Source organism: Protopterus annectens, chromosome 2.part2 (assembly GCF_019279795.1).
Source record: "Protopterus annectens isolate FY-2018-M chromosome 2.part2, PAN1.0, whole genome shotgun sequence".
Lineage (NCBI taxonomy): Eukaryota > Metazoa > Chordata > Ceratodontiformes > Protopteridae > Protopterus > Protopterus annectens.
The window spans coordinates 762,567,667-762,581,008 of record NC_056730.1 but is presented as its reverse complement, the minus strand read 5'-3'; positions in this window follow the sequence as shown (position 1 = coordinate 762,581,008).

Genomic DNA, 13,342 nt, shown 5'->3' with positions numbered 1-13,342 from the left:
CAGTATTTTCCATCTGTCTTAGTTTTCTTCTTCATCTGATTTCCTCCATTTGCACTGTTTTGTCTGTACTCATATTCTTGCCATGTACTTTTGCATTCCAGTCCTCTACCATTTGCTGAAATTCCTTTTCAGAGTCTGCTTGTAGTGGCACATTGTCTGCATATGGAAGTATTGCTGATCTGTCCCCTCTGATCTATTTTCTAATGTCGACCATCACCCATGTGGGCAACAGTGGGCTCAAAGCTGAACTCTGATGCACATCTGCTCCCACTTGGAATCCCGATGTGATTCCAAACAGTGTTCATCAGTGTTCATATGTGTGCCTTAAGGTCTTAATACACATCAACTCTACCAATGATTCCAGGGCATAGAACCACCATAGCAGTGTGCAAATTAGTTTTTTTGGGACCTTGTCACTTGCTTTCTCTATATCTAGGAATGCCCATTTGGACTCTTTCCCATCTCCAGCTTCTTCTTTGTTGTCTGTCTTACTGCAAACATAGGGTAGTTGTGCTGCATCATGATCTGAATTCAAACTGCTCACCTGTTTATTTGTTTACCAACCTTCCTCAGCACCTTCATGCAGTGTGACAGGAGTTTGATCCCTCTGCATTGCCTACAGTTGTGAATAAACCTCCTTTGTTCTTCTTTATTGACACTAGAATGCTTATTCTCTAGTCATTTTCGTTGCTCTGGATATTGAGATGACTTCCATCAGGTAGCATTTCCCACCTTACTCTGCTAATATTTTGCTTATATCTGCTATGACTTCATGTGAGTCTGCTGCTTTCCTCAATTTAATTTTCCTTAGTGATGTTCTTATTTCTCCTGTTGTGGGTTCATCTTCATCTTTTATTGTCGATTGTACAAGGAGCAGTATGACTTCTGTGGGATTTTCTTCATTTAAAACCTACTGGAAATACTCTTTCCATATGGCCTATATGTCCTCTGGATTGTTTCTGGTATCCCTTTTGAATATTTTTTTGATTTTACCTGATGAATATTTTCTTTCTCTTTCTGTCTTTGCCTTGTACCCTAATAGAGTTTCTTTGTATCATCTGCTGATTTCCTTCAAAGTGTCACATTACTTGGGTTGATCCATTTATAAAAATATTCATAATTTATAATGTTTCACACTGAATAACTATATAATTTATAGTCAAAACTACTGAGAAATAAAGCATACATTGTAGTTTTTTTTTATGAAATAACAGAAACGATCATACAAATGTAATGTATGTCCTTGATGACTAAGAACTGTGTAGAATTTGCAAGAGAAAAATGGAATTATTCACATTGTTTCTCTTCTCTATCATGCGTTATCCAATGGGTTAGCACAAAAAACAGCACCTTGCACAAAGCTGCGCCATCAATAGACCCGGGTAATTGAAGACCCATACACCTGACTAGGTTCAGCTGAATGGCTATGAAAGGGATCATTTATATGAGGATACAGGTAACATACAAACTCTCAGGCCAAGATAGTTTTGATTGGTTAAGGACAGATCCTGCCTATTTAACCTGGCTGACGTTGTTGACAAGATTAATGAGTCAATGGATGAGGGAAAATCAGTACACTCTGCATATCTCGGCCTTGCAAAGGAACTCAACACCATCCTACACTCAGCTGTCACTTGTAAACTCTCCCAGATAAATGTAAATCCCTATGTAACTCACTGTATAACAAACTGGCTCACAAATAGGACCAAGTAAATTAGAGCAGGTAGCTCTACCTCCTCTAAAAGTCCTGTCACTAGCAGTGTACCACAAAGTTCTGTCTTCAGGCCTCCCTTGTTTGGCATTCACATCTTGGATATCAAACCAAATGTTAAGAGTTTGTGGCTGACCAAAAAGGCCATTGAATGCAATCTTGGCACCACCGTATACTCCCCAGAGGATGACAAAATGAACCAAGTGTGCTTTTCCCAAATAAACAGCTGGTGTCAAAATTATGGAATAAAACTAAATGCCAAGAAATGTATAATTGCATCCTTTGGCAAGCATGACTTCTGTTGTAAAAATCACAATGGCAACACACCGCTGAAAGTTCATCCAGAGGTCAGAAACCTGGGAATGTTTGTTGACAATGAACTGTCCTTTGATTACCATGTACCCACTATTGTAAAGAAGTCCTTCTTTTTTCATACTGTTATATCTAAAAGGCATGACGTCCAGGTGCAGGGATATAATTATTTCACTGTACTCGACTGTCATCAGGCTGATCAGTGAATATAATACCTCATTTGATATGTATCTGTCCAAACATTTGTCATGACTGAACCATCTACAAAGCTTTCTCACTTAAAAAAAATAAGATCCTGAATCATAAAAACTATGCTGACTGTCTCAAAGCTTTATCCCTCCTCTAGGTATCATACTAGCTACTGAGAGGTGACCTCTGCCACATGTGTAGACCCTTGGCACAGCCTATCCTGTCAGACATATTAATCATTCTCAAGTCCAGTGTAGCATGAAGAACACCCACTTAAGGGTATCTCAATCTTTTTTGCAACATCAGTAGAATATGTTGATGGGATAGGTAGACGGCACATAGAATACCTCTTTCAATCCACACAAAGCAAAGTAATTTCCTTATTCTATTCAAATGTATTGGGATGAACAGGTGAGAAACACAAATTAATTCCTGGTTTAACAGTCATGTCCGACATGAAAAGGGGGCAAGAAGTAAATGTCGCAATATATACTTGTAATGTCCACCTGTAGGTTATTTGCATGCAAAATATAAGAGCTAACGACCATCATCAGAATGTAAGGCTATTCTTAAGATTCTCACAGATCAATAGCCGTATAAGTACCAGTTATAATACATTTTTTTCAAGAATGAATAAAAAGGTGGACACTGTATGTGTGTTGGGGTTAACAAAAAGAATAGATAGTATTGTCAACTATAGGATTGTATCCTGCCAACATATGATTGGGAAGAAAGCTAAGGTGCACTCTGCCAGACTTTATCCTGATTTCAAAATCAGAAGAAGTTTACACACATATATATATTTTTTAGAATATTTATATTGTATTTATATAGTATTTATAATATAATATATAGAAACTCAACGTATTAACTGAATCTCAATGGTTTTAATCAAGTATAGGTATTGTTTTTAAGGTTGCATATATATTCATTTATTAATTCTTTCGTATATTAATTCTTTTGTTATACCTTTAAAAATGCAACCTATTTAATTGTATTTATATTAATTTAATTTACTTTGATTTGCTCTAATTAATCAATTAGATGTAGGTCAGATGACCATTGAATTCTATAAATGGGTTAGGGTTCCTCATACATACATCTTGATAAAGCCTGGTATCAGCCAGGTGAAAGCGCTTGTTTTAATTTTGTCTGCCAGTTTTTTCGCCACTGTTACGTCTATTAAAGACTTTGTGTTGAAGATATCTCGGGGTTGGCTGTCTCTGCTGTGGTTCACATTATTTCTTGGTTGGTGATTTATTTTATTTCGTGTGTTGGCTTCGTACCATGGCTGAAGGCACTAACCATTCTGAAGGCACTAACCATTCTGATTTCGGTAATACACCGAACATCCTGCGTGAGGACCCTGACGACATTCCAGTTATGAGAGGGGAGTTTAGGCAAGCCATGTCTATTTTAACACAACTTAGCCATTTACTGTTACCTGATGCCACGGATCAGCTTACTCCGCTACCAGGGAATCAACAGCAACGCGCACTGACGAAACCTGGTTCACCGTCAGCATCTAGGTTGAATGGGGCGTTCCAAATGGATGTTCCTGAGGATACCTTATTGGTTAATGCTGAATTGCGTGAGCAGCCTTTGAAGCAGCAAGCTCAAAGACAGAACGTATCTACGAGGGACTTCAATTTTTCCAACTGGACAAAACGACAATTTTCTTTCAAGCAAGGTACTTTTTCTAAGTCTAATACTGACAGTAGCAGTACTGAACAAAAATTTTCTGAATTAAGTGACAAACTATATGGTTTTAAATTGACACAACTTGAAATTGATTACCTAACAGAATGTGTACATGTGCAACGAGTACCTAAGGGGTTGCGCATTTTTAAATTCCCCAACAACGCTGTTCCTGGTTCTAGTTTACATAAAGACCTGATTGAACTTTTTAATAGAACAGGGCTGGACATGTTAAAACTGATGATTAATGACTATAAAACAAAAGCTGATAATCTGTTAAATGAACTTAATGCATTGAATGATTCTATTGTTAAAGATCAAAATTTTGGTAGTATTAGAAGGGACTATGACAATGTGTTTCAGGAAGTAGACCAGCACTGTTGCAAAATAGTTAATTGGAAGATTAGAAAGTTAGAACGGGACCTAACAGAGTACAGGGAAGGTTTGGCTTTCTCTGTGCCAGGTAAAGGTAGATTGTACAATAATCAAGTATACAATAGAATGGATGAGTTAGATAACTTCGACAATGTAACTTCCCCAGCACAGGATATTCCCCGAAGAAGAGAGCGTCTAGCACAAAAAACTAATAAGAACGCTCACCAGGTTTTTCATTACCCCCAGGGCAGACCGGGGGGCAAGGGAGTTTCATACCAACAACAGGGTTGGGGCAATCTTCGCAGATAGAGGTATCTGATGTTTTTATTGACAATGAAAATGGAGGAATTATGTTGGACTCTGCCATAACTAACTGTTTGGTCACAAAGAAAGATAATTTTTGTATTTACAATTATACTGACACTGCAGTAACTTCTGAGCACTTCATTTTGTTCACTAGAGGATTACAATTTGTTCCATTGCATCAATTAGATTTAACTAATACCATTCTGGACTTAAAATTGTTTGTTAGACGCTTAAATTTAAATGTCTTTTTTAAAGGACAAGCACACTTGAATGAAAGTTTCACAAGACCCAGCACACTGAATCCTCCTACACACCCAGTATTAAAAATCTTCGAAGAATTGGTTGAAAATGATTTAAGAAACCAATTTTCTGTAAACAAGTCTTCTCAACCTTTAAATTTGAGTATTGAAGTATTTCAGCTAATTAATATTTCAAAGAAGGAAGGTATACGAGTTATGAAACCAGACAAAGGGGGGGGGTGGTATTAATGTACAACTGGGACTATGAAGCACAAATGTACAACATGTTGCAAGATACTGAACAATATAGTACTGTCTCAATTAATGAGATTAATATTGCTTATTCGAAAATTAAATATGTATTATACGACCATCTGATGCAAGGAGCAATTAATGAAAAATTATATAATTACTTGTTCGTAAATAAACCTACTACAGCAGTAATTTTTGGAATACCTAAAGTGCATAAAGGTTTGGACCCCTTACGATTTAGACCGATTGTGGCTGGGGCAGGCAGCATTGTTGAACCACTTGGGAAGTTTATTGATGAAACTGTTAAACATCTAGTCCTTTCTGTGGAATGTATTTGTAAAGATTCCTGGGACTTCCTTAAAGGTATCCAAAGTAATTTTTATGATGCAACTAATTTTATGATCAGTATAGATATTGTTGAATTGTTTCCAAGCATCCCTCATGCGGTTGGTCTTGAATGGTCTAACGAAGTTTTATGTAAGTCATCTGAATTTAGCCCAAACACTATCAGATTGGTGGTAGAATTTATGGAGATTATACTTGGTAATAACTACATATATTTTAATGGAGAACTGTTCAAGCAAAAAAAGGGGGTTGCCATGGGTGCTCCATGTGCTTCATCCTATGCCAACCTCGTACTTCACTACTGGGAGAATAAATTTATATTTTTAACCCCTTGGTCGAGGTTTATCACACATTATAAATGTTATTTGGACGACATTTGTGTGTTATGGAACGGTAACCTAAATGAATTCACAGACTTCATGTTTTATATTAATTCGTCCACACAATTTTTAAAGTTTACATATAATATTAGTGATGAAGTTTTGAATTATTTGGATGTCTCTCTTTTTAAGAATCAGCACACTGGCACTTTTCAATCCAAAATTTATAGGAAAAAGACTTTTTCTAATTCCTATCTGCACTTCGAGAGTGGACATCCTTTCCACCAGAAGAAAGGTATCTTGAAAGGTCAATTTATTAGGGCAGCTAGAATGCGTAGCACAGAACAATTATTAATGCAAGAAATGAATTTTTTAAAAGTTTTATTTTTAGAAAGAGGTTATCCTATGCATCTAATTAATAAGTTGGCAGAAGAAGTTACTGCTAACAGAACAAGTAAATATTTTCCGCTCTAAGGTACATTGCCAAATGAGAATAGAAGTGTCCAAAGAGACGCCCAATTTGAGACATGTAATTTAGTTATACAAACGTTTAGTAAGGACTCGTCACAAGTTGAAAAAATTCTGACAAGGTACTGGCCAGTTTTAACATTACAAGATGACATTAAAGAGTTAATATTGGATAAGCCCAACTTTGTGAATAAAAGGAACGTTAATTTGAAGGGTCTAATTGAAAGACAGTTTCACGACATGGTTGCACAACCTACCTCTAGACTAGGTACATTTAAATGTGGGGCATGTAAGCAATGTGCATACATAATTAATAACAACAGCTTGCATATAACTGCAAGGAATTTTAAGATTAAATCAGCAGGACACTACAACTGTGCAAGTAAAGGATTAGTCTACCTTGGTTTATGTACCCAATGCTCAAGTTTTTACATAGGGAAGACTGAAAGGTCTCTGAAAAGAAGAATTTATGAGCATTTATATGACGCTGCGAAAGGGAAAGAAACTAATGCTTTTTACAAGCATTCCTTAAAATGTCCCAACATGCAATTAAAATTTATGGTTCTAGAGCAAGCAACCCAGAACCCAAGAGGGGGAGACTGGGAAACATCATTGGAATATAAGGAATTGATGTTGCAATTAAAGTTAAATGCTACAAAACCCCCTGGGTTAAATGACAATATTAGTATTCACAGTGTATTGAAGATTAGAAGGGCCAGGTTATAATATACGATTTATTATGTATGTTCTTTGTAGTCATACAGCATTACAGTTTGGAGTATCTATGGTATAAAGAATGCCTTAATATTTATTAACTTCATTTCATTAACTATGTATTAAATTGCAAACTTTATATTTTGTTGTGGGTGCATTTTAAGGTTTATATGTACAGCCATTTGTATGGTAGAATTTTAGAAGTTTTAGAAGTTTACACACATATATATATTTTTTAGAATATTTATATTGTATTTATATAGTATTTATAATATAATATATAGAAACTCAACGTATTAACTGAATCTCAATTGTTTTAATCAGGTATAGGTATTGTTTTTAAGGTTGCATATATATTCATTTATTAATTCTTTCATATATTAATTGTTTTGTTATACCTTTAAAAATGCAACCTATTTAATTGTATTTATATTAATTTAATTTACTTTGATTTGCTCTAATTAATCAATTAGATGTAGGTCAGATGACCATTGAATTTTATAAATGGGTTAGGGTTCCTCATACATACATACATCTTGATAAAGCCTGGTATCAGCCAGGCGAAAGCGCTTGTTTTAATTTTGTCTGCCAGTTTTTTCACCACTGTTACGTCTATTAAAGACTTTGTGTTGAAGATATCTTGGGGTTGGCTGTCTCTGCTGTGGTTCACATTATTTCTTGGTTGGTGATTTATTTTATTTCGTGTGTTGATTACCATGTATCCACTATTGTAAAGAAGTCCTTCTTTTTCATACTGTTATATCTAAAAGGCATGACGTCCAGGTGCAGGGATATAATTATTCCACTGTACTCGACTGTCATTAGGCTGATCAGTGAATATAATACCTCATTTGGTATGTATCTGTCCAAACATTTGTCATAACTGAACCATCTACAAAGCTTTCTCACTTAAAAAAAAATAAGATCCTGAATCATAAAAACTACGCAGACTGTCTCAAAGCTTTATCCATCCTCTAGGTATTATACAGGCTACTGAGAGGTGACCTCTGTCACATGTGTAGACCCTTGGCACAGCCTATCCTGTCAGACATATTAATCATTCTCAAGTCCAATGGTAGCATGAACACCCACTTAAGGGTATCTCAATCTTTTTTGCAACATCAGTAGAATATGTTGATGGGATAGGTAGACGGCACATAGAATGCCTCTTTCAATCCACACAAAGCAAAGTAATTTCCTTGTTCTATTCAAATGTATTGGGATGAACAGGTGATAAACACAAATTCAGTCCTGGTTTAACAGTCATGTCCGACATGAAAAGGGGGCAAGAAGTAAACGTCACAATATATACTTGTAATGTCCACCTGTAGGTTATTTGCCTGCAAAATATAAGGGCTAACAACCACCATCAGAATGTAAGGCTATTCTTAAGATTCTCACAGATCAATAGCCATATAAGTACCAATTATAATACATTTTTTTCAAGAATGAATAAAAAGGTGGATACCGTATGTGTGTTGGGGTTAACAAAAAGAATAGCTAGTATTGTCAACTATAGGATTGTATCCTGCCAACATATGATTGGGAAGAAAGCTAAGGTGCACTCTGCCAGACTTTATCCTGATTTCAAAATGGAATCTGTGAGAAAACATCCCATGGAATGGAGTACTATTATAACCAGTGAAACTGAATGTTTTTTTAATACAAGTGCCTTGATAATTGTGAGAAATGTTAGTCCATAACAAAATGTTCACCCATAATAAGAACGGATATTACTGGTCGTCTATCTACACTGCTGGGCTTACTTTAATGGATATTACTGACCTCTCCAGAAATTATTGCTTTTGAATCTATACTGCTGAACTGGTTAATGATACAGTTTTAAGATATGCGGAGATCATATTTTACAAGAGAAATGGAGACTTGTAACTTCTGAGGAAGACTAACGTGACAAGTCAATAGACTAAGTGAATCAGTGATACCAGATAACAAATGCCATTTCTTATTATGGATATTTCATTGAAACAAGGAATTATATGTATGATGCTGTTCTTTGGTTTCCGGAAAATGGCATTTCTAACAAAACTCAGAAGGAATTAGAAAATGGAAGTAGAGTTCTAATCCAGAAATTAAGTAATTTTATATAACACAATGATCATCCACATGTTATAAAGATTATAATGCTTAGTTATAGTAGCAAGATCCAAGTATTATAAGTGTTAAATATTGTTTATGTCTTAAAAGTATAGTGATGCATTAATATGCAAAATAAAAACAGACTTAGGGTCAGATTCAGTAATACCTACACTTAGTGTGCAAGTATTCAAGAACATCCCTACCACGCTTTTTGTGCTTTCTAGTCACTCAGAAAGATTACACTAAGTGTACAAGTAGTCTACACTTTGTGGTAACCTTTATGAATCCCTTGTGATATTTAAGACTGCAAGAAAACCAGTAGAAATTCTAAAATTAGAGGAAGAAGGTGTGAGTTATGATTGTATTGTCTGTTCACTCAGAATGGTGTATACTTAAAGTACACTTAGTGGCAGAATTAATGAACCCCATTTTCTAACTAATGTTCTTCATGTCCCTCTGTTTCTCCCCACACTCTACTTTAGTCATTACATGTACATTATAAGGACTAGTAAAAGCTATACTGGGCCAACTTTCATCAAGCTATTTTTCAGCATTTTTTTTTGGAACTTACACATGTTGCTGCTTTGAATACCTAAAGTAGTATGTATCTTCCTAACAGTTCCAATTTCTGTTCTTGCAACATTAGGGATATCAGATTAATTGCAAATTGCTTGATTACAGTATAGAAAAGATAATGCTCTGCTGTACATGTGTGTTTCCTATCTGAAAGGAAACCATGCAATTTTTTGCAATAAATAAGTAAAATAAAGAAAGAAACAAACAAATAAATTAATAGACGAATAAATAAATAAATGTAAACAGTGTCCTGTCATTTAGGCAGCTATACTCTTACATTGCAGCTCTACAAGGTGTTTGCAATAAAACTGATATTTCTTTCAAATTAGTAACAAGGGAAGAACAAACAGAGGGGATTTCTCTATGTCCGTCTTCACTACAATCACCTTATATTGATTTATTCCTCCACTGTTGACATTAGCCTGTTTACATTGTTCTTGCTATAAATGGTTTTAATTATATTAAATCGCTGAGTAGTTAATAAAATGTAGAGGTTATCTTGCATTAGGAAGTTTGATCCATAGCCTTGTGGTGAAATAAGAATATATTCAAACAGAGGCAATCACACTTATCCCTTCATATAATATACAACAAGGGGTGTTGTTGCTACTTTGGCTTACTAAAAGCTGATCGTTTGACCTGCTTGTGGTGAGGAAGCTTCACCAGACCCTTTTCAGTGTGCACACCTGCAACACACTTGGTCTACCTGCATCATCGCAGCTCAGGCCCCCCCACCCCAGCAACTGCAACATTGCCAGATAAAACCACTGCTATGGTCCGGTTTCTCCCTACAGTTTGTACAAGCCAAGAATAACACTTTTTAATAAGGATACCTACCAGACAAGTATGCATAGCACACTTGGTCTACCTGCATCATCGCAGCTCACCCCCACCCTCCACAACTGCAACATTGCCAGATAAAAACACTGCGGTGGTCTGGTTTCTCCCTACAATTATTGCAAACCAAGAATAACACTTTTTAATATGGATACCTACCAGACAATCTGCATAGGTGACTGGATGTTTACAGTTCTTGTTATTAGCAGATGTGTCCTTAACAGTTATGTTTTAAACATTGTGACTGGCTATTTACATTTCCTTTTACAGCACATTTGTTACTTTTACTAGTTATTTTTTAATCATGGTTTTGGCCGGCATACATACCTGCAAGCCCCCCCCCCCCCCAGGCAACTATAGCTTTGTCTCTTGCCACTGGGTGGCATAACTTAATGATATACTTGCTGTATCTTGTCCCAAATAGATCTGCCTCCACACTGAATACTTGTAAAGTAAGGCAAGTACCATTTACTTGGTGTATTTTGTCCCCCAGATAGATTTACCTTCCTTTGTATTACTTTCACACCAAGGCCATAAAATAGTGTTTCTGCAACTAACTGCTTACACTCCTAATTTCCTGCTTCTACCTCTTTCTTGCTTACACTTACATTACAGCTCCAAAGCCTCCATTTCTTATGCTGATTGCTTTTCTTTGCAGTCTTCTGTGAGGGGGTGGGCCAGATCTCTACCTGCTTTTTCTGGTTATACCTTCCCCCATTTTGTATCTCATGCCTCTAACTCCCTCCTCCCTCATGCACAATAACTAGTGTATATTAGTGGGTCTCCTTGAGCAGCTCAAATTTGAAAGTTATCTTCTGGCCTGCTTTAGGTGAGGAAGCTTCCCAGACCCTTTTCAGTGTGACTGCATAAGTATAAGTAAATTAAACTAATACAATACAGCCAAACAAACACATTTGGTGTAAACAGAAACAAGGGAAAAGATACATTTGGTGTACAAAGAAAAGAAATAAGTAAGCCAAGGGATATAACTGGAGTTAGTTTTAATCCCGCTGCGCTCGCCCTTGCTGCGCTCAGGCTCACTCTGCTCCCCTTCTTGCCCCCTATTTCCACCTGCTCCCACTAGTGCTACATTTCAACTAAACTTAGCCACTCCCCTCATGCTAACCACCAATCACTGAATCTGCCCCACCCCTGTACCCATTTCCTTCTCTTCCACTATTCCATATCCTGTAAAGCACAGTCTTCCATCTAACTACCTTACAATCACAAACAACACCTCTCATTATCCACCACACCCACCCCATCCCAAGCAGATCTCTCACTCATGACCAAACCATGCCCAAACTACCCAAACCCACATACCTACACGTCTTACTATTGCTCCTAGGTAGTTCCACCCTCCCACTGCTAACTTCTATCAACAACCACCAAAAACAACTTACTTTTATCCACATACCAAAAAAAACCTATTTCCACTAGCATTATTACAGCACACACTTTTGATCAGCTAGTCCCATATCACTACCAAACCTTCTTTATTTACCACTATGCACACAGATCACAGCCATCACACTACCAGTCCCAAACAACTAGAAATAACTTTAAGACCCTAAACAAACTACTCAAACTCTATTTTTACCTCAGAACCCAACTCATTAGCTGCAGTGATATACACCCAAACCCAGGCCCACAAAATCTAGGCGCCTCAACCCTCGACCTGAATGATACCCTACTCCACTGAGGCAAATCCACGCTCCTCATTTTAAATTTAAATGTCAGAAGTATACTAAACAATGTCCACGACCTTCATGCACTACTCTCCTTTTATCAACCTGAGATAGTCATACTAACAGAGACTTGGCTTAAACCAGGCAACCACAACAATGAAATCACTCCACCAGGTTACAATATAATTTGTAGTGATAGAATAGGTAAAAAGGGGGGGGTTGCTATAGTATATAAATCTCACCTCATCCTTGAAAAAGTAGACATAACAACACCAGACCTCGATAAAGTTGAACTCACTCTAACAAAACTAAAACTTAATGATAGTAAACACATCAACATCATAGGATGCTACATCCCTCCAGGCAACAATATTCCCATACAGAAAAAACTTCTAGAATGGATATCTAACTCCCTCCCCCACGAAAGCATAGTATTAGGAGAACTTAATACTGACTGCAAAACTGTACCAGTCATAACCAACTCGCCCATATTAACCTACATTGCCTAATGCAAGTTATCACTTCCCCCACAAGAACAGACAAGAAAACCAAACACCAATCCACTCTAGATTGGATACTTGTATCCCACCCATCACTGATATGCCTAGCAGAGTGTCTACCAGACACCCTGAGTGACCGCCAAGCCACATTCTTACTCAGATCAAAATCACCACAACTGACCCAAATATCTACTCACCTAATTAGAAACAAAAACACTTTAACCGCTCCAACTTTATAAACAACCTAAAAATGTGCAACTAGACCCCCATAAAAAACCTACCTCTTGATGAAGCTGTACTATATTTAAATACCACCTTCTTAAACACCCTTAACCATCATGCCCCCTCCAGAACAACAAGAATTAAAACTAAATATGCCCCCTGGTTAACCCCAGATACAAAATCCCTCCTCAAAAAAAGACACAAGTCCTGGACCAACTACCTCAACAGTAAATCTCAATTGAGCAAATATATGTTAACAAAGCCTAAAAACTCACCAAAACAGACAAAACATCTTACTAACAAAAGTTACAGGATAAGCACATGAACAACCCACAAAAATTTTGGGCAGCAATTAACTCTATTCTACAACCAGGTAAAACAACTACCCCAACCCCAAAAATAGATAACAACCAAGAAGACATCCCCACTCAATTTAATAAATACTTTACAGAAACCATATAGACCCTTGCAAACAACCAATCCTATGACAACA